The sequence below is a fragment of the Eurosta solidaginis genome, chromosome 1, assembly GCF_040869045.1.
Source record: "Eurosta solidaginis isolate ZX-2024a chromosome 1, ASM4086904v1, whole genome shotgun sequence".
NCBI lineage: Eukaryota > Metazoa > Arthropoda > Insecta > Diptera > Tephritidae > Eurosta > Eurosta solidaginis.
In genome coordinates this window covers 324,373,669-324,397,351 of record NC_090319.1, presented here as the reverse complement: position 1 = coordinate 324,397,351, position 23,683 = coordinate 324,373,669, and the positions used below count along the sequence as shown (strand labels likewise).

At 34.5% G+C, this 23,683-nt stretch overlaps 1 protein-coding gene across 3 annotated transcripts in view; it reads left to right on the top strand.

Annotated features, from left to right (window-relative positions):
- Ctl2 (Choline transporter-like 2) overlaps positions 1-23,683 on the top strand; it is a 169,450-nt gene that overhangs the window by 111,313 nt on the left and 34,454 nt on the right. The window contains exon 1 of one of the 3 annotated variants that reach the window (XM_067761952.1): positions 1,982-2,333. The exons of 1 other annotated variant lie outside the window; for it this stretch is intronic. The gene's annotated coding sequence lies outside the window, so the exon portion shown is untranslated. Of the gene's footprint in view, positions 1-1,981; positions 2,334-14,206; positions 14,405-23,683 lie in introns of those variants that run through there. One more of the 3 variants, XM_067761951.1, reaches the window with a different exon arrangement.

The following is a 23,683-nucleotide window of genomic DNA, read 5'->3' as shown; positions in this document are numbered from 1 at the left end:
CTCTAGTCAACTTTAACTGGAGTTTGAACTCGCACTAAAACACCGGACCTTAGTGTAATGCGCATATGTTACTCTTCCGATTCCTACTCAAGTTTTGTGTACAAGCAGAGAAGTATTAGTTTATATAAATAAATAGAAGCTAGCTGCTTTGTTTTTGTTTTAAAAGTCCACCTATTTTACATATTTGGTTATTAGGGTCGGATTAACTCTCAACGGGGCCCTAGGCAACCATCATTTTAAGGGCCCTTTACTTCACGCCCGTTCCCTTCTTTTTTCGATTAAAAAATACAAACTCATATCTTTTATAAAAGTTTTATTGTTACAATCAATAAAATTACTATCTACATTTTAAACATGTCGTTTTCTACATTTGTTTTCGGCAAATTCATCAATTATATCATCAATATCAATTTTTTCAATAAATCTGACTCAATGCAAATTATACCTAACATCTCGAGTCGCTCTTGTCGCGTTGTAGCTCTTTCAGCAGCTTTGATTCTTTTTAATTGCGAGAAGGCTCGTTCGGCAGAACAATTTGTGATCATTAATGTTAAAAAAATCCGAAGAGCTATTTCTGTGTTAGGAAATACATCGGCTAATTGATCTTCTATTAGAATCTTATACAAATGACTATGAGATTTTTGTGCATCAGTGTATCTGGAGTTCACCAAACTTTGGAATTGTTTCATTTCAATGAAAATTCTTCCAAACCTCTAGAATAAAAAATAACTAAGTTATTTATAGCTTCCTTATAGAAAATTTGATGAGAAATGCAAAACTCTCTGAAACTTCCATATACTTTCAATGTGAAGATTGTCGATGATTTCGAGGAAACCTTTTGTCTTAAAATAATCGCGAGGTGAAAATTTTACTTCTGGATCATTTCCGTCATTAGGTTGTTTTTTCTACGTTTTACGATTTCTGTATAACCTACACCAGGTAATCTTTTTTTTGTTATTTCCTCGATATCATTGAACTTTTCACGGAATGAAACTAAAACTCTTTTCGATCTGTACAAAAATGCACAAGTTTGCAAATCTGCTTTTTCACTTTACAATAACTTACTCACTGAATGCATAACAGTCAAAATAGAGTAGAAAGCTTCTACACCCTCTCTCTGTTCCAAAAATAACCGAAATTTCTCAAAATAAAAACAATCAGTGTACATTTTGAGATAATTCTTTTTTATTATTCACTATACACTCCTTTCACTTCGATACACTTCTTTGCACGCTCATACAATTTGTCAAATGAGTCGGAGATGTCCTTTTTAGGAACCTTGTCTAGTTCGTCGGTCGTTGCCTTTTGAATGCTGTCAATTGATTTTTTGAGTAAAAATTATTTTCAGTTCTGATTATATTTTTCTTTCACTCTCTAGAATTTTATGTTTGTTAGAAAATTTTAGAAGTCTTTCAATTTTCGGGGGCCCCCTAAAATCTGGGGCCCCAGGCAACTTCCTATTCTGCCTACTTGTTAATTCGGCCCTGGTGGTTATGCTGTATAATTATATTGAACTCACGAGATATTAAAAACGACCTCAATTTATCTTTTGACTTTTAAGGGTTAATATCAAAGAATTTTACAACTAGATGGAGCTCGCCACGTTTTAGTACCAGTGTTGCATACCAAATTTTAAGTAAACCAATAGCGTTTTTCTCTATTTCCGTTTCCGTTACCAATATATTGCGTAGGATAGCAATTAGACTTAAGTATGAAAAAAGCAACAAATAACTTGTTTAAGCAATAAAGTTACCATTTCTTTGAAAGTATTGAACGTTAATAAACCGTAGCCGCGTTTTTTTCTGAGTAATAATTTTCGTTAATATCAACAGACAAATGAAGGGTAATTTCATGTACCTACAGCTAATATGGCAGTGATTGGCAACACTTTCGCACAGCTGTAAATGTTTCGTTGAATTAAACTCGGCTATTTTGTATTTCTTTTAGTTGGTTTAGTTATTAAACAATAGAGCTGTCACATGTACGTGGATATGTAGTGGGTTGTGTATGCGATTATTATTTAAATTAATGAATGGAAACAATGTTTTACCTGTGAAGATTTTTTGCTTTAAGTATAAAATGCAAAAAAAATAGAAATAATAATTTTATGTCAACGCGCGTGTGATTTTTATTTATGTGGATACTAAACTGTAATGATTTTAGGTTATCCATTGATAATTATAAATCAACCAAAGTGTATATATAAGCATATACATATACAGATGTACATACAAATGTGCACATGTATCTGTATAAAAATGCGTGAAGCTCATGCAAAATATACACGACAGATATTTACATACATATTACCTGTTTAACTGCTCACCTGCAATGTAAGTAAACGGTCATATTAGTTATTAAGTAAAAATTGGTAACCGAGTTTTTTTTTTAGTTTCATTTAGGAAGTTATAAAACGTCAGCGAAAGCTTAGATAATTATGTAATTTCTTATATGTATGTGACACATTTCCTTTCGAATATTGGCACCAAAGTATTTACAGATGTTCATATGGATATGCGTACATATGTACCTACATATGCACATTAGGGTGGGTCTTAAAAATCCAATAAACGATTTTTTCAGTCTTACCTCTTGAAATGCTAACAGTCAAATATAAAATATTGTAACGAATTCTGGGGATTTCTTCTGCTAACGTTCGAATCGCAAAACTGTTGAATAAATCACTCCAATATTCAGTATTGCAAACTGGTCTTTATTTATTTTACTTTGGGAGTAGTACTTCACAATTATACTTCACAACCAATAGCGTGTTTAAATCCTCAGCTTGAGCTGCTTTTATACTCTCTGTTGCGTCGTCAGCATATTTCTCCAAAGGTCTATACGTTTCACCTTCTAGAATCTCCTGCTTGGTTACCAGCGATATACATGTATAATTGTAATTTATATGTTTCTCATAGTCATATGCGTGTGTATGTGTGAGTAACTACTTCGGCTGATGACCACATATTTGTGTGTGTGAGATAGCACTTCGTCGCCTTCTACATAAGTGTTGCTAGCTTTAATGTGTACATGTACATACGAGTTTCTACTTCATGTTACTAACAGCTTAGTGATGCTTATATTCGTCACAATATGTATGTATTTTTTGGTTCCTGTTGGTGAGGTTAGGTTAGGTTAAGTTGAACTGGTCGCTCCATGAGGACCTCAGATAGACTGAAAGGGTCCGTAGTGTTACCAGAAGAACGACCCTATCAAAAACCAGGACCTATAGCTATATGACTCCAAATAGCTGGAATCTTAGCCTGGCAAGCGCAGGGCACGTGCACAAAACGTGATCTATCGTTTCCTCCTCCAACCCGCACTTCCTACATCTGCTATCACTGACAAAGCCTGATTTAAAGGCATGCGACGCCAGAAAGCAGTTCCCAGTCAGACCACCTGTCATGAGTCTACAGTCCTCTGTTTTTAATGATGTAAGCAACTTTGACAGTCTAAGGTTGTACGACCTACACATAATCTTCAACACTTTACAGCCTCACGCTTCGACTCACGCCTTTCGCGCTTGGTCGATCATATGCACCTCTCGCCTTCTATTAATCTCGCGCAATCTAATTGGGACGTCTACGGAGCAAGCTTTAAGGGATGCGCCTTTCATCCGCTTTTTCATTCCTATCTATTCCCATATGCCATAGGACCCAATATACATAGATGTATGCTCTTCGCCGTCCCGGTTCTTTCCAGAGATTGCTTACACTCTTTACACTTTTTAGAGTGACTTGAACCTAGGACCTTCATGGTAGGCCAAAAACTAAGCTATTTACTACGGCGGCAAAAAAAAAAAAAAAAAAAAATAGAGTTGTGTTCCTTAAGCACTCTAATGCTGAAAAATACGTATGTATGTATATACTTATACACGTATACATGAGGTTTATAAATTCATTTTCGTTACAGAAGTCTTGCGAATATTTTAAACTAAACGGGAATCAGACCTTAACCGGTTTGTGGATAATTTAACATACGTATGTATGTTTCGTATTTAGGTAGTTTATGGTAATTTAAAGAATGTTCCATGGATTAAATAAAAGTCGACAAAATAAAGGAAGTAAACCAAATCATTATGGAACACAAGAGCACCCGCCGTCATAGGATGGAACGTTTCACAAACAAAAAAATTTTGTTTGCCTGTTTATTGGTGGCTTTCTCTGGTTAACGTGTTCGTCCTTTTCAATTGAAATTTTGTTCAAACAAGTCTAAGTTCGGGTCTAACCAAACATTATATACTCAGCGTGAGCTTCAATTGTACACTTCATTTCAGATAAATTACTTTTCTCCATAACACCGCCCGTTTAAAAAAAAATTCTCCCCATTTCCTCTTGCAATAAAACTTGATAAGTGAAATATCATTGATTCGAAACTATTTTTTGCGAAGTTTTAGCTTATTAATGTAGTCTACGACCCTTTTAAACTTCTTTTATATCTAAGTTGCCGTGGTCTTTAACCGATCCCGTCCATTTTTGCTGCAAATATTTTCTGCTATAAGGAAAATATGTCTTCACAATTTCATTACGATATGTTAATTTTTCTTCAAGTTATGGCTCCCTAAATATAGAAAATTGCTTAGTCATAAAAGAGGCGGGTCCACACCCATTTCCAAAAATTTTAGTGCTTTCCAATTTAATGTTATAATTCAATTTAGAAAGTAAAATTCTATTGATTCAAAGCTCTTTTTCGCTAAGATATAGCTTATTATTTTCGCCCACGACCCTTTTAAAAATCTTTTACATAAAAGTGGGCGTGGTCTTTATCCGATCTCGTCCTTTTTTTCTAGAAATATTTCCTGCTATAGGGAAAATTTGTGTACCCAATTTTATTACGAACTCTTAATTTTTCTTCGAGTTATGGCTCCCGAAACATGGAAAATTGCTTAGCCATAAAAGGGGCAGTGCCACGCCCATTTTTTAAAATTTGTTATAAATCCACTTGAGAAATGAAATACCATTGATATAAAGCTCTTTTTTGCAAAGATATAGCTTATTTTATTCGCCCACGACCCTTTTATAAATCTTTTATATGAAAGTGGGCGATTTCATAAATTTTTCGTCAAAGCATTCCTTATAGTTAAGGCAACCTCTCTGCCGAATTTCGTTACGAAAGGTGTAACGATTTTTGATTTATGATTAATATTTTTAAAATTGATTTTAGCACAGGTGGGCGGTGCCACGCCCATTAAAATTTTTTTTTTCAAATTTTTATCAAGAGTCAATATCAGTTCACACGTCAAATTTCAATATTCTAGGTGTATTATTTACTAAATAATGAGGTTTTTTGTGTTTTCCAAAATGTTATATATATAAAAAGTGGGTGTGGTTATCATGCGATTTCGCTCATTTTCAATACCAATATATTCTGGGCCCAGGTAAGCTCGTTTACCAAATTTGGTGAAGATATCTCAATATTTACTTAAGTTATCGTGTTAACGGACAGACGAACGGACATGGCTCAATCAATTTTTTTTTCCATACTGATGATTTTGATATATGGAAGTCTATATCTATCTTGATTCCTTTGTACCTATACCACCAACCGTTATCCAATCAAAGTTGATATACTCTGTGTGCAAAGCATGCTGAGTATAAAAACTTGTTTCTGAATTTTCGATGTTACTTTGCCCAGGAATTGAACTCAGGACCCTCGGTGTGGTAGCCGGAGCACGCTACCACTAAACCACGGCGGCCGAATCATTACAAAATTTGCTGTTTTTAAGAGACCAAAGAATTCTCGATAAAGAAAAATTAAAAACCTTGTTTTTCTTACAGTGTGATTGAATGTTCATCATACGTCCTGTCGGACCAATAAGAAATGTCCTAAAATAAAAGTCTTTTCAAACACCGAACTTATTGTACAATGCAACATTCTTTTTATAACCTTGTATACTTGTGCCCAAGATTTTATCATAATGGCGTTCAAATATGTCTAGTTTAGCCTTGGAACCCTAGGCTAAGATCCCACACTATGGACGCATTTAATCAGGTTCTAACGGACCAGCCAATTCAACCTTAACTGTTTGTTATAAATTATATTACCGATGAACTTCCAACTCCTTCAGAAGCAGTACTTTTCTTCAAAAACATTCCGTGAAATGCATTAGCGATTATGAGTAGTTCTTTACAATATTTTAACCTTCTATCGACATCATGAGTTTAACAAAAAAAAAAAACTTAGGTTTTTTCTCAGACATTCACCATCATTGATTTTATTATTCTTTCAAAAGAAAGTAAACACAACCTAAATCGCATACTATTACAAATTTCTAAGTCAAATAACAAAAAATATTTGCAATAAAATAAAAAAATGTGTTTAAATTGCGCGCATATCAAAAGCAACAACACAAGTAAACGTTCTGCTACTACTCAGCTACTTAATCGTAAACGAACAAAGGAAAGTAAAAGTACGTTGCCATCAAGACGGAAGCCAGCTCAGTCTCCATAACGTCCATACTCTAAAGAAGGTGCAGGGTATTGCACTTAGTCAGTCTGGCTGCCATCCCATGATTCACTGAGTATCTTTGATTCATGCTGCCACACGACAGTTTTACGAGTAAATTTGTATGTAGATTAGGGTGGGTTGATTTATTAACCGATATCGCGCCATCGATTTTTCGATAGGATTTGGGAATTTTGGGATGGCTCAGGGAAAAAAGTTGCACTACGCATACCCAACAAAATAATTTTAGAGCCTGCGAAATTTCATTTTTTTGACTTTTTTCAACTTTGATGTTCATGATCTACTAAAAAAAATGTTCATATGTATACCCCGTCCAATCCAAAAATGTCCGCTAAAAACGTTGGCGATAACAGTTTTTTTTTTAAATGTTACATGAAAATTTTACAATCCAATGAAGGGTTTTTAGTAGATCATGAAAAAAACCTTAAAAATCAAAGTCGAAAAAAGGCAAAAAAATGAAATTTCGCAGGCTCTAAAATTATTTTTTTTTGTATGCGTAGTGGAACTTTTTTTCCTGTGCCCAAATCCTATCGAAAAATCGATGGCGCGATATCGATTAATAAATCGACCCAGTCTAATGTACATAGTAGTAGATCGCATAAGTGTTTTCAGGGGCTCAAAAATTTACTCAGAAAAGTTTTAAATGTCTTCCTCATAGTTAAATTTTTTTATTAAAGCTAAATGTATTGTGGAAATTTATGGACTTCCCCTCACCCCGTTCTGTATATATGACCCGGTCTATGAAAAGGTGGCTTATGACTCGAAAAAGAAATTGCGAGAAACTGCTGTTAAAGATAAACAATGCATTTCTTCAGGACTTTTGTGCTCTGCTTTTTTTGTGAGACTGGGTAACATATATTATTCAGCAAATTTTAGCCCAGTCTGTGACTTAATAATGAAATCACGAGATTTGTTGGAATTCCAGGTTCACTCATGTAAAAGGATTGTTCTTAATAAAGCTAATCGGAAGAAGCTTCGCCTTTAACAGAGTTGATTCCAAATTTTTATTTGGTCGAGAGAAATTCGTTAAAAGAAAGTTACAACCTCTCATCTGATCAACTATGGCATCTATGACCTTTGTATAATTTCTCTGACTAAACGTTTCCATGACTTATCAATTCCTTTATCCTCGAATCTGCTCTTTTGTACTCGATACTTTTATAACGTATTTGGACGCATCGATGACCTATTTTGACGAACTCGGGCTTCCTTGTCTGAAAAGTCATACAGCCATACAAAATCTTTGTATTGTGACGAATATTAGCATCACTGAGCTGTTAATAAATAATCACACAACAACAAAAACATGAAGCAGCCACTCTTGTATACATGTACACATTAAAGCTAGCAACACTTATGTAGAAGGCGACGAAGAGCTATCCCACACAGAGATCAGAGTCATCAGCCGAAATAGTTACTCACTCATATACACGCATTTGGCTATAAACGACAAATATGCATTGTACTCATATAACTAATTACCAAGCAGGAGATACAAGAGTTCTAGAAGGTAAAACGTCTGGACTTGTGGAGAAATATGCGAACGAAGCAACGGAGAGTATAAAAGCAGCGCATGCTGGAAGGAATTGGAAATCGATTTAAATTTCTTTGGTGTTACCAATTGGCACCAGTTAGCACAATGAAGTAGCGACTGGTTTTGTTGGACCACCTTAACCGTTTAAATGGGAAAGGGCTAAAAGGCTGCTGATCCTTCCAGCTACAATAAGCTGGTAGGAAAGTCTTGTCATATTAGCATTGATATTTTACCTATAGAGTGTGTATGTTTCGATGCTATTGGGTATCCAGATAAGGATGACGATAACGATAAGGATAAGGATAAGTAAAAGATAAGGACAACGATAAGGATAAGGAATTAGTGTGCATCTAAACACCGTGGTGTGATGGTAGCGTGCTCCGCCTACCACACCGTATGCCCTGGGTTCGCACCCCGGGCAAAGCAACATCAAAATTTTAGAAATAAGGTTTTTAAATTAGAAGAAAATTTTTCTAAGCGGGGTCGCCCCTCGGCAGTGTTTGGCAAGCGCTCCGGGTGTATTTCTGCCATGAAAAGCTCTCAGGGAAAACTCATCTGCCTTGCAGATGCCGTTCGGAGTCGGCATAAAACATGTAGGTCCCGTCCGGCCAATTTGTAGGGAAAATCAAGAGGAGCACGACGCAAATTGGAAGAGAAGCTCGGCCTTAGATCTCTTCGGAGGTTATCGCGCCTTACATTTATTTTTTTTTTTTTAAACAATAAAAAACAATTTATTTGTACAGTTTAGTACAATCGTACAACTTTCGGTTTCCAAACGTTTCGATAGTGTTTAGTCCTTCGTTATGCGGGCAGTCTAGGAAAACAATTTTCATTTATTTGGAACACAATTTTAGAACCAAGTACTTCGGAGCTTTTTTTTCTGATCGGTTCGTATAATATTAGGAGTATTTGCGAGACAATTTCTGGAAATTAAAGAGAGTATTACTTAACAAGTTTGTGAACATTTCGCGGTTATTCGTAAACGATTCGTCATTATATATGAGCCTTCCTATGTATTCGTTAAAGATCTCTTCATAAAGATAAGCGAACCCTCCAGGGATCAGTTGGATATCATTTCAAAAGAATTTTTTAAAGCTTTGGGATTAGTTTCGAATATTTTTCGAACTAAATTGGAACCATTTTGTAACTAATACGGGATCTTCTCGTAATGTTGGTCGGATATATGCGGATTGGCTTGTAATCGGTTGTAACCGATATTGACGAGTTATCGATTTGTTTCGCCTTTTTACCGAAGTGTTATCGATTTGTTATAAAAAAAACATTATCCACGAAATATAGGATTGTTATCAGTTTGTCGCTAGCTCTTGGCATGTTGTCGATTTGTCATCGAAGTGTTAACTCTTTGATATGAAAGAGCTATCGACAGGGTATGGGTATGTTATTGATTTTATCGACGATTTTCGAATTGTTATCGGTTTGTTATTTCAACTCGTCGATAAAACACCAGTAACAATGGGAGGACACTTCGATAACAAATTTTTAACTCACCGATAACTAACCGATAATTCATGTATAACGTTTGCTATTGATAGCAAGCCTATAATTCATTTAAAACAGTTGGTATCGAGAACTTATTGAAACTTTAATAACAAACCGATAACACTCTGACAATGATGCTGCAACTTTCAAATCGACATAGCAAAGAACTTTGAAAATTAGAGTGCAAAACTCTTTTAAGTATTAACTACATCTGTCTAGGGCTTCCAGCCAGACCACTGTTTTTTTCGGTTAAGTTAATATTAGTAGGTGCTACTGTTTTACACAAAAATTGCCAATACTGAGTTCGACATTTTAATATTACAGGTAGGCTCACTTTTAGTAACGGCGATTTCGACGAAGCTGTCGCTGCAGTTAAATCGCAGTGACAAGTTCATGGGGGTACGAATGTTTGTCAGCGGCACAGTACATTCGTTCAGTACTCTCCAAATCTCAATGGGAAGATATACATACATAAGCATATACATTAGAGCGTGTCAAATTTTTTTTTCCATGAGGAGTATAGCAAAAGCGTAATATACAGATGTGTCTAAGAAAAATTGCTGAAGGCACTATAGCTGTAAGTCCGATTTCGAGTCCCCGACTTTTGCAAAATGGACATTTTGTCATATGAATGTAGGGTTTGGCCAAAAAAAACTTCATAGCTTCTGATAGAATTATAGGAAAAATATCATATTGTGCTTACTTTAAAGGTATTTTACGTACATTTCAGAATCTGTATTAAGTAATAATTGTAAGTGATTTTGAACCAATAGCATTGGAAAATATGCCTTGTATGTTCAGTGATGATCAAGAACGAGAATTATCTACAGATGTTAAATATTTATATCAAATAGCCAAAGCAATTTCAAATGGTGCTGTTTCAGTTGATTTAGCTAATATAAAATTAGGACCAGTTATACATTCTCGCTGACTAACCAAAGCAAGCAGGGTATTACGTCTATATACAACAACTAATACACCATCGGAAAATTTGAAAACTCTAGCAGTTTATATTATTAGAATTTATTTGCCAATGTATTTCAATGTAAAATACTATAATTCTGTTGTATACGGCAGTGTACTTTTATCAAAGTTTATTCGTTGGACACGATACCTACCACGTAATATACTTAATATTGTAGATGGTGTAATCCAAAATAATTCATATTACGCTCATCCAGAAAACATTTTATTATTATTAACAACTAGCAGAACCGGCAGACGTTGTTCTGCCCTAAATTTGGCCTATCTGCATACATTTAAATAAGCTTTTTCCATCTAACTCTGCCCTCCCCCCTATTCACTTTCATTCACTCCTCCCTCCATCTTTTTCCCTTCATCTATCTCCATCTTCATCTCATTCTATCACTTTCTCAGTTTTCTTCTCTTTCTCTCTTCTCTCAAGTTCTTCTCATTCTTCTTCATCCGTTATTGCCTGTCCCAGAGGGCGATATGTATTTTGTTCCAGTCCCACTCCGAGTCTCAGTCCCAGTCCTAGTCCTAATTTCAGTCCCAGTCCGTCTATCGTCTACTTCCCGGATCGTAAATACCAATATAGGCAAATTTTTATACCAAATTTCAGGCAAATCGAATAGGACGTATGTAAATAGGTATGTGGGTATTATTAATTCATGTCTTTATTTCGGCTTCGCATGCATATTTATCAACTTTGCCAGGCTGATGCGACTAATTGATATCACAATGAAAATTACTTTAAACCTCTCAGCAACAGCTTTCATTTGACATCCGTATTACACACACTCTCTAGGGGTACCCAGGTCCACATTTTAGCCTATATCTCGAGACCCTGTACGTCGATCGCAACCAAACCTATGTAATAACCACCGCCTGAGGTATACGCAACTTGTATGAAAGTTTGAACAGAATCGACTGACGCATTTCTCCACACACCGGCGACCAACTAACACACATTTTAGCCTTTCTTTTTATATATGGGGTATTCCATCCCATTTCGACCAATTTTGAACCCGACCCCTTTAGAATTGGCTGAAAGTTTTTCTTCTTTTTCTAGCTTACGAAAGACGTTTTTCAGAATTTTTTTAAATTTTTTCATCCAACTCAAAAAAAGTTATGAATTTTAAAAAAAACACCGTTTTCGTTTTCAAAATGCTATAACTTTTTCAAAAATTTACCGTTTGGGATCTGTTTTTTTTTTTAATTTTTATTTTTAAATGTACTTTTCGGAACAAATACAAAAAAATTTTTAAAGTTTTTTTTTTTTTTGTAATTTTTCAGTTTTTCGAGATTTTTCGAATTTCGCCATTTTTTTTTTTTCTCATAAAAAACTCCAATCAATTCTGCAATCATCCCCACAAATCCCGGAGTGGGCCGATTATTATTATTATTTTTTTTTTATTTAATTGAAAAAAAAACTAAATATTTTTTTGTATTTTTTCCGAAAAGTACATTTAAAAACAAATGTAAAAAAAGATCCCAAACGGTAAATTTTTGAAAAAGTTATAGCATTTTGAAAAAAACACCGTTTTTTTTAAATTCATAACTTATTTTGAGTTGGACACCGTTTTTGTTTTCAAAATGCTATAAATTTTTCAAAAATTTACCGTTTGGGATCTTTTTTTTTTTTAATTTGTTTTTAAATGTACTTTTCGGAAAAAATACAAAAAAATTTTTAAAGTTTTTTTCCAATTAAATAAAAAAAAAAAAAATTATCTGCCCACTCCGGGATTAGTGGGGATGATTGCAGAATTGAGTGAGGTTTTTTATTAGAAAAAAAAAAAAAATGGCGAAATTCGAAAAACTGAAAAATTACAAAAAAAAAACTTTAAAATTTTTTTTGTATTTTCTCCGAAAAGTTCACTTAAAAACAAATTAAAAAAAAAAAAGATCCCAAACGGTCAATTTTTGAAAAAATTATAGCATTTTGAAAACAAAAACGGTGTTTTTTTAAAAATTCATAACTCTTTTTGAGTTGGATGAAAAAATTTGAAAAAATTCTGAAAAACGTCTTTCGTAAGCTAGAAAAAGAAGAAAAACTTTCAGCCAATTCTAAAGGGGTCGGGTTAAAAATTGGTCGAAATGGGATGGAATACCCCATATATATGTACATTTTGATTGTCACTCCATAACTCAAGAATGGCTAAACCGATTTGGGATTTCAAAATCAACTAACCATCATCTTTCTTTCCTGCATCTTTCCTAAAAATTTCATGGCAATATTTCTATCCGTTCTCGAGCTATGGAGTGACAATCAAAATGTACACTTCTTTTTATATATATAGATGTTATTTGATGATAGAAAAGCCATACGTGATGGAGCTATAAAAAAATTTTATACTATCGAGAAAAAATAATTGATCCAACTAAACTCAGAGTTTACAAAAAATAGAGTAGTTAAAAGTTCATTTTAGGCTAATTTCTCATCATTTAAGGCTGATATCTCTACTAAAATTCAAAAACACTATATTAATACAGATTCTGAAATGTACGTAAAATACCTTTAAAGTAAAGCGTCAGTTACCCACGAACGTACGTAGAAAAAACGTGTCAGCTGACACGACGCACGTACGTACGTAGCCCGGAACGTAGAAATCAAAACAATTTTGATTTTTTCCGTAAGAACGTGTCAGCTGATCGCTCTCCCACTAGACAGAATTGTCTAGTAAACTTTTGTGCGCTAATTTTTGACCGTTTGCAGTTTTATGCAAAAACACCTAATTAAAGTTTGAAAAATTGTGGAAATAATTCGAAATGATTATGTAAAAGTGCAGATTTTAAATATGTAATCTATTTATACTTATTTAATATTAATTCCAGCCTTTTACAACATCAGAAATTAAAATAGAAAAAGTTGATGTTTCCATATGCATGCATTCAAACAGGTCGATTGCAACATTTTTTTTCGCTCAAATGTGTGTACGTACGGCATACGTATGCGTGCGTTACACACGTCGGTGGGTAACTGCTGCTTAAGCCAAATATGATGTTTTTCCCATAATTCTATCAGAAGCTATGAAGAGTTTTTGGCCAAACCCTACATTCATATGGCAAAATATCTATTTTGCAAAAGTCGGCGACTCGAAATCGGACATACAGCTATGGTGTCTTCAACAATTTTTTTTAGAATCATCTGTAGATTACGTTTTTGCTATACTCCTGATGAAAAAAATCCATCCATACAATTTGTCCCGCTCTAATATGCATACATATGTATATATTTACTTTGTTATTAAACTTTTTGCTACTGTTCGTACATACATAAAAACCATATCAACGTTTACTTTCTTTCACTATTTAGTATGGGTCATTCCAAGCTTTCAGGCATTGTTGTCTATCCTTGGTTGAATTGAGTATTTTTACTTCTTCTTCTACATAATAAGGCTAGTCAACTGTAATACTTTTTTTTGTAGATGGGGAAGATTTTAAGGTAGTTGAGTGAGATTCGTGTGTTATTGTTGATGCCATTGTATTTGCTCTGATACATTCGTACAATGTACATGCTTTGTTGTAACAATTGATGTTGTTGTGATGATTTTGTACGTGCGATTTTTTCCTTTTGTTTACTGCCTCACAGCGCTTAATTGGGGAGTTCAAGTGCTCACAACAAAGCAACTACAGTTGCTATTATTATTATTATTGTATGCATTCGTGTTTTCGTTGACTGCGACTGCGGTAGATAAGCTAGGAACGATATTATACAATTTAAACCGGTTAGTTGTACGTGAAAAGCTCAGTGGAGCGGATCATAAAAACGGTTGGTGTTGAGAATAGAAAATAAAGTTTATTGCGAAAAAATAATAATTCTATCTACTTCAATCAATTAACGCGTTCATTATAATTTGCATCGAAAGTGACCTGCAGTAAATTATTAATTGAATAAAAAAAACGAAAAACAAACAAAAAAGGAAAACAAATATTGCGTTCAGTGTAAGTTTTGTTTTTATTTGCTGCATTTATGACAGTGTAGTATACATAAAACTTAAATAAATAGGTTACTGTAAATAGCGCGCCTGCATAGTTGTTATGTTTATGATACCAAATTAACTTTCGCTGTTCTTTGCATGGCGTGTTCTGCAAGTCAGCGCCATTTGTGCCAACAATGCGAATTTAGGTCGGTGCAACCCACTGGATGTAGTAATATTAGACGCAAATGTTAGCTGGAATTCAATATAACAAACTCCCTTTGATGGCGATTTTTATCACGATATCGTGGACACCGTAGCCGCGCTGTGTTTACTGGAGCCAGTACGACGACCACTTTCAATTTTGTTCGTTGTTAGGAACGTTAAAAATTTGTATTTACATATGTACATATGTATGTTCTGATGTCTAACTAAATTTGTAGCACTTTTATTTGCTTTGCTATAAATAATTTTTCGTCTGTAAGCATATTAGGTTGTGTCATTTTATAAGTTGTTAAAAATGTTGTCGGTGAAAAAGGAATACACATTCGAGTTTTCCCCTTCTCCCATTCCTCGTATTCTAAATAAAAAATCCTTGTGAGTTTTTTCACCTCTCACTTTCCTCTTATTCTGAACAATGTTCGAAAAAGGGAAAACCGATTAATGGAGATTTTTTGGAAGTTCTTTCACATGGAATGCATCAAAATAGTTTAAGTTTACTGTTTCTTATACGAAATAAAAATAAAATAAAAAACTTTTAAACACTTCCTTTATATAAATGGACAAAAATCAGCGAAAAATGTCTCCTTATATAAAGTCATATTCTTGCTAAACTTTGATTTTTTAATTTTGACATAGAAATTGCAAAAATATTTATGAAAGATAAAAATATAAAAGTGGAGCGCACATTACTTGGCTTGGAAAGTTGGTAGGAAAGGAGATATTATTAGTCAATCAATTGCGCTCCACCTTTATATTTTTACTTCTCATAAATATTTTTGCAATTTCTATGTCAAAATTTAAAAATCAAAGTTTAGCAAGAATATGACTTTACATAAGGGGACATTTTTCGCTGATTTTTGTCCATTTATATAAAGGAAGTGCTTAAAATTTTTTATATTATTATTTTTTATTTTTTATTTAATTTTTAATTTCTCCTTTTCTTACATTTTCTCGGTGTCTTAACCTATCTGTTAAGTTTTACGTTTGTAGCTCTGTGAGAACTTACATAAAAATCAATCCCAAAATTCCCTCCGTTCCGTTTGATTTTTCTAAATATCTCAGTCCGTGCGCCCCTAGCGAAACTTTTTGTATTGTGTCATCGGCTGTCATCGACCTCTGAATTAAGCTCTAAATTTTAGCCTCTAGCTCATCGAGAAGTTACTTAAAACCCGGTTTCAAATTTCCAAATTATTATCTAATTTTTTCGATCCGTGCGCCACCTAACGGATTTTTTTCCTTTTGTTGAATTGTTACGGTGTTCTAACCTATGTGTAAAGTTTCACGTTTGTAGCTCAATGAGAAGTTACCTAAAAATCGATTGCAAGATTTGTATGAAAAGCGGACAAACATTAAACCGATATAATATATAGGAAGTAAAAACACTAAGTTGTACCAATTTGTGCTAAAATACGTTAACATTCTACCACAAAGCTCTTGGTTACAGTCTAAAAGTATATAAATAACGAACGGAAGAGTTCTTAGTATATTTGATGCAGTCATCCAGAAATTGCGCAAGGATTTTTTAAAGAGGCTTCAATCGATTTTGACATATACGAAAGAGGAACTCAACTCGGCATGTCCGTCAGAATATTGTTCTGCTGAATGGAAGCAGGCAACTCTAGCGTCTTTGTGTTATCGTGCAGGCTTCTTCTTATGCTCCTCTGTTGGTGTTGTTATGGCACCAATTCGTTGCTCATTTCAGTCAACACCATATGAAATGCAATACTGTACTTTATTTCGTCATAATCGGTTTGGGGAACATTAATTTATTCGTTTTGTTTAATTGATTTTACAATATGATAATTGATGTATATTGAAACGATTTTCCGCCATTCCTTGTCAAATTTGGTTTGGATATAAACCGGTTTCGGCGTTCGCTATCATCAGTGTAATTTATTTCCATCGTCATTGATTGCGGTCTCAAGATCATCTTCCTTGGCGGTACATGGCTATATCAATTCAGGAGGACAGAGAAGTGTTCCCTCCATAATCTAACTACTCTCTGGACATCGGCTACGTGGTCCCCGTTTTCGTTTTTACGTGAGTATGCCCCAGGCTCAAAATATCCGATCTGTCACCGACGTTTTTATTAAAATTTGCGGGCGTTATTTTTGGTGGCTCAAGATCCTCGCACTCACGCTTTCCTGCTTCTGTTTTTTTCTTTCTGTAACGGTTTCTCGCATTCCTTGTTAAGCTGGGGATCTTCATACCAAAGATTTGGATACGTTTCCCTGGTTAATTACCACATATCACCATTTAAATAAATAAATGGTCAGTGTTAGTCTTTACGGACATTGTGGTACACAATTAGTGCTATCAGTATTGCTGTAATGAGTCATCTGTAATTTCATATCTATCTTTTGTAGCCCATTCTATGCGAGTCAGAAACATGATCAGAAAAACTGTCAGCTGATGATGTATGGATGTTTATACATATGTACATATTACCATGAAGAGTACAAGCAAATGCAATTAAGATTCGCCAATTTTACGTATTCAAAACAAAGATTTGCTTTCGACCATAAATGTACACTAGACTGGGTCGAAAAAAAGTTGCTAATGTCCGCCCATAAATTTGAAGATTATGTTGAGAGGGTTTCGGAAAAATTTTTTAATTTTTTTTGGTCCTTCGAAATACAGCCGAAAAGGTTTTTTCGTTGTAACTTGGTTATTTGACGTCCGATTTTTAAAACTGATATGTCATTATTTTGCTATGAAGTCTTTTTCACATGATTAGGTCAGCTAACAAAATTTTTCGTAGAAATTGAGGCTTAAGTAAACAAAGTACTATCTCCGTTTTTCGAAATTAGCCTCCAAAAATAGATATCGGCTTTCGAAGTTCGAAATTCTACATTTCGAAATTTTATTTTTTTGTTAACGCGTTCAGCAAATTGAAAAATTAAAAATGTCTGCGTGGTCCGCTCTTTTCCCTTATTTGAAGGGCTGAATTATTTTTTTGAGAAATTCAGTATAACAGGTGTTATACGAGGTGAAAAGTCAGACTCTGACTTCTGAATACAGTCAGACTCTGACTTCTGACTTTTCACCTTTACTTTTTCAATTTGCTGAACGCGTTAACAAAAAAATAAAATTTCGAAATGTAGAATTTCGAACTTCGTAAGCCGATATCTATTTTTTGGAGGCTAAGTTCGAAAAACGGAGATAGTACTTTGTTTATACCAAGAAAAAAAGTTGATTTTGTCGCATAGCGTTATTATTATAAATACGAAACAACCGGTGTGACTCACTTATTTACTTTGACTTCCCCTATTCATGATCTTTGGCATATCTTTATTAATTTTTCAATGCAAACCCTGCAATTTTTCCTCCAAAAATATCATGAGTTTCAGGTCTAAGTATAATAAGAATCAGGTAAAATAACAGTTGCAATAAATATTGAAAGTGCTATAACTTCTTTATTTATTATTTTAGTAATATGGTTTCAAAGCAACATTTTCTTGAATTTTTAAGTACTTTTGTTTGGAAAGGAAAAAAGCACACATTAGGGGGGGGGGGGTAAAATTTTGTTAGCTGACCTAATCATGTGAAAAAGACTTCATAGCAAAATAATGACATATCAGTTTTAAAAATCGGACGTCAAATAACCAAGTTACAACGAAAAAACCTTTTCGGCTGTATTTCGAAGGATCAAAAAAAAAAAAAAAAAAAAAAATAAAAAAAAATTTCCAAAACCCTCTCAACATAATCTTTAAATTTAGGGGTGGAAATTAGCACCTTTTTTTTTGTATGGGAACCAACCCAGTCTAATGTACACTAGCCATTACAAAACATCCCTGAAGGGAAGTTAGTAACTAGTGATATACATTTCTGGTTCGGAACAAGACTTAACGAGTACTAGTTCGTTAGTAACTAGATTTTCTCCAGTTATAAAACCGACAGTTTTGATTTTTATATTTCATATTTAACATATACGAGCCGGACCTGTGCATATCTTGCGCAACCAATATAAAAGTCTCTTATCAAATATCAACAGAAATCAGCTGTTCTATCAATCAATTACAGCTTACAGCTTGCGCTACCATATGGCGTATGGTAGCAACTGTCAGTAATGCAGTGCAAATATTCATAATAGTGCCATAGTACAAATGGATTTTTTTGTGTGCTCATAATCGTTTATTTTTAACAAATTATTTAAAAAAAAATAGAGCTACAATAATGCCCAAAGCTCGCTAATAGCCCGAATCTCCATCTTTACAAGCAAAACTTTATTTATAGATTTGGATTCAAAATAAGAGCGAAAAAGGGACCTGTACATAAAAACAGCAATTAGAAATAATATATAATATGATTTGAGAAATAGGCCACCAAAAAAAACTGCTATCACCTTTAAGGAGCTTCGACTATGAGTATGCCTTTTTTCCCACAGATTCCCGCTGGTTCGGAGCTTTCGGAAAGGCGGAGCCAACGAAATAGCACCAATAAAAGAACTAGATCTTAGCTGTAAGTTTTCACTCTAGTGCCAATAAACAACTAGCTCTTAAGTGGAAGTTTTTGTATAGTTCGGAACTAGAGAAAAGGTAATGCAGCGGTGACAATTTCGACCGCCTAAGAGATCGGTTTTGTTAAATTCGCCAGTTGAAAGCATGTAAAAGAGATGCACAAGAAGCGCACCAGCTTTGAACTAGTGATTTTCCCTACAGGGTTGCACCTGATTTCATTCGAACACATTGCACTCCTCGAATGATTTTATAGATTCTGAAGCTTTAAATCAAAATTATCTGTCATGTTCTGAAAATCGTACGTTTTCGAAGTGCATCCAAAAGACTGTCCGCATTCGGCCGAAAAATTCAATACAAAAATTTCCGAATTTTTTTTTTGTGTAATTTTGTTTTCTTTTTATTTTCTTAATTTTATTTCATTCTGGCAAACATTTTTCGGACGAATAGCCACTTTCTTATAAAAAAAAATTATGTCAAATTTTTCAAACGAGCGTAGCTGTTATTCAAGGTCTCCAAATTTCGAGGGCATACCAAATTTTGACATGATATCATCAAAGTCTTTTTATTTTTGTCTTAAAAACGTTTTTCGCTATTCTACTAAATTTATAATTAACGTCAAAAGGTTAGGTAAGGTTGAACTGGTCGGTCCATGAGGACCTCACATTGACTGAATATTTCCATGGTGTTACCAGAAGTTTGTAAACACCAAACTGAAAACCCCGTAGGCCCTGGCTATGTTATAAAATAACTTTGTCCTCTTGGAAAATACTAGAAGCTTTCTAGAGCCTATGTCAATTTTTGCTTCTAGATCTGACAGATGTATCACACCTAAACGCTCGAGTCTTAGACTGGCAAGCGCAGGGAAAGAGCACAAAATGTGCTACATCGTTTCCTGCTCCAACCGGCACTTATGGATCTGCCATCAATGACCAAACCTAATTTAAACGCATTTGGCGCCAGAAGGCAGTGTCCGGTCAGAATAAAAAAAAAAAAAATAAATAAATGCAAGGCGCGATAACCTCCGAAGAGATCTAAGGCCGGGTTTCTCTTCCAATTTGCGTCGTGCTGCTCTTGATTTCCCTACAAATTGGCCGGACGGGACCTACATGTTTTATGCCGACTCCGAACGGCATCTGCAAGGCAGATGAGTTTTCACTGAGAGCTTTTCATGGCAGAAATACAACCGGAGCACTTGCCAAACACTGCCGAGGGACGACCCCGCTTAGAAAAATTTTCTTCTAATTGAAAAACCTTATTTCTAAAATTTTGATGTTGCTTTGCTCGGGGTGCGAACCCAGAGCATACTGTGTGATAGGCGGAGCATGCTACCATCACACCACGATGGCCGCCGTCCGGTCAGAATACCCGTCATGAATCTACAGTACTCCCTTTTTAATGATTGGAGGAGTAAAACACCTATTCCAGGAGAGTAAGCTACCTGACGCACGTTCTCAACTTGTCGTTGAAGTCCTTTGTCATTCCCGATAAATTGATAATGGCAGGGATAATGCAAATACTAAGGTATGGGAAATAAGCTTATGAAGGTGAATCATATTGTCCGCCTAAAAACATTGACCGCAAGGTTGTGAAACCTACACATGATCTTCGACACTTTAGAGTACCGCGCTTGCATTCCCGCCATTCCCGCTTGGTCGATCATGTGCAACAGTCGCCTTCTCTTAATTTCTCCCAATCTAATTGAGATGTCTACGGAGTAAGCTTTGTGGGATGTGCTGCTTTTAGCTAGCTCAACCGCTTTTTCATTCCCATCTATTCCCATATTCCCTGGGACTCAACATAAATGTATGCTTTTTCCTATCCCGATTCTTTTCAGGGATTTCTCACACTCTTAACACACTTTTAGATGCTATGCTATGCGAGATTACTGCCTTAATTGCTGCAAGATAAAAGATAACGCCGCTGCCTTATCTCAGAAAACTTTTGAATAGCGTCTTATATCAAAATATTTTTTAAGAACGCCCTACTTGATTATTGCTATCAATAACGCTCTACCCCACCATAAATTCAATACAATTTGCTATGAGGTAGAACGTTTTTGAAACAAGTTCTGGGATAGGATGTCTTAGAAAAATATTCTCAGATCGTGTGTTTTGGAACTGACAGCCGAGTTAGGACGATATTTCTCTTAGCCGTTGTTATACCATTATAACAAAATAAGGCTTGCAACATTGAAGATAATATACTAAATTTTATTTTTGAACCACCCTAATGCCCATAAGCTCATTGTGGCCTTCTTTGAATTAACAAAAGAGACCACTTGTTGATGTCTTGCACTGATAATAATGCATTTTACGACATATTGGCGTTATATCGACTACCTATCTATAAAATTTCATTGCCTCATTTACTTTTGTTTTGCTGTATGGGGAATAACCATGAAGAAAATTATGCACTTTAAAGAATATTAAATAACATTATCATTCACTTAAAAATAATTATATTTCTTATCAGTATTTTTACGTACATATGTCCTTGTTACATTAGGGTGCCTTTTTTCCCAAGCTTGATTTTTTACTGCATCCCTTACAATTTTAACACTTTACCCTAACGCCCGTCTTTTTAGTGCGAGTTTAAACTACAGTTAAATTTGACTAGAGTTTCGCCCTGCCACTTTGTCCATCAGTTTTGAATTTACACCGAAGTTTTACAAAACCTTACATTTAATGTAAAAATATATAAATATAGAAATCAGCTGCAATTACAAATGTTCAAGTGTGTGGTCTCCATTTTCAAACCTTCACAAAATACTTATGTTCGAAAGCAAATATATTCCAGATTTTTACTAATAATTCAAGCAATCACTTTTATAAAATTTGTACGACCAAAAAGCACTTGTACGAAAGACTTTGGAATAGCATATGAATTATGCCTATGAATCCATGAATTTCCAGATTTTCGAAGACCCATAGACCTTGCTGTAGTCCTGAAAAGGGACGGTTATTAAACTTAGCTTTTTTTATGTTACGAATATAAACAAAATTGGACCAACTTAATTTCATCGCCACCTAGAATATTGTGACGAATATTAGCATCACTAAGCCGCTACTAAATAAATGCACAACAACAATAAAGCAGCCACTCTTATTTAGAAGGCGACGAAGAAATATTTCATCTCACACATACACATGTAGTCATCAGAGGAAGTAGTTACTCACACATACACACGTATATGGCTATAAACTACAAATATACACGTATATAGCCCTTAACCAAGCATGAGCTAAAATAGTTCTAGAAGGTGAAACGTCTAGACCTTAGGAGAAATATGCGAACGAAGCAACAGAGAGTATAAAAGCAGCGCAATCTGAGCAAGCATGAATCAGTTTGATTTAAACACACTATCAGTTGCGAGGTGAAGTATAATTGTACTACTCCCAAAGTAGTCGAATAAAGACCATTTTGCAATACAGAATATTGGAGTGATTTATTCAACAGTTTAGCGATTCGAACGTTAGCAGATCATTTCATATAAGCGGAATTCACCTTAATTCGTTACAATAGTAACGCCTTACAGCGCTTATCAGGCTTGAAAATGAAACTGAATAAGTTCTTTGGACAAATAACCTAATAGTTATTATTATTAGTTTTACAATTTTTATTATACTTATATACCAGTGCTTTAGTGAATGCGTTTAAATTGTCACCTTTCTATTAACTTAAGCTTTGCCAATTTTTCCATTCGTTTCTTTTATCAACCACTGAATGAGCTTATAATTCTATACTGGTTTGTGTAAAATTCTAGGGAAATAGCCAAAGTTTGTTTTTCGAAAAAAGAGGGTTTCCCAGAAAAGTGAGGTTGCTATCATTGTGAATTCAACAGTGAGTACACAGGCTGATAAATTTTAGACCCAGAAAGAGCCAATTCTGTTTTAAGGGCCTCGGTGCGTTGAATCTGTATCCGATGTCAGAAATTTACAATTGGTTTTGGTTTTCGAGATATTTATACCTAGATGCGCTATTCATTAAGATTTTTCGTCATGAAGACTTTTTTTATTACAAAACAACTAACAAAATTTGAAAGTGCAACTATTTTCCTTAAATATATAGTTTTATTTTTTGTAAGGCTCACTTTGCGGAATAACAAATTGCTCTTTGAACTTCTTCATACAAAATTTTTTCATAAAATTTAAGTCTACTTTTGGGCATAATAGCCACTTGAAAACTGCATGTAGCGGGCTCAGTAATCAAACATATTCCAAAATAAATATCGTGTTATGTCCATTTGTCCGGCCATCCGTTCGCCTGGTCCGATTTGGTTCATATTTGGAACAAATATTACATAAAGTCCGGTAGAAGTGACATCAAAATACTTTGGGGTTCGAGGGCTTAGATTGTAACAAATTGTCAGGAAAGAGTCCTCGTAATAATGTGTCACTAAATGAACTAAACAGAATGAGAAATAATAGGCAATTAAGACTAAAAACTTGAAAATAAAATAATAAAAAAAATCGTTTTTAAGTTAAACGGTTTTATTGAGAACAATACTTACATTAAATAATAATAATACTAGGCAGGTAGGTTGAACTGGCCGGTCCATGAGGACCTCACATAGACTGATTGAGTCCGTAGTGTTACCAGAAGTTTGTTTTAACTACCAAACT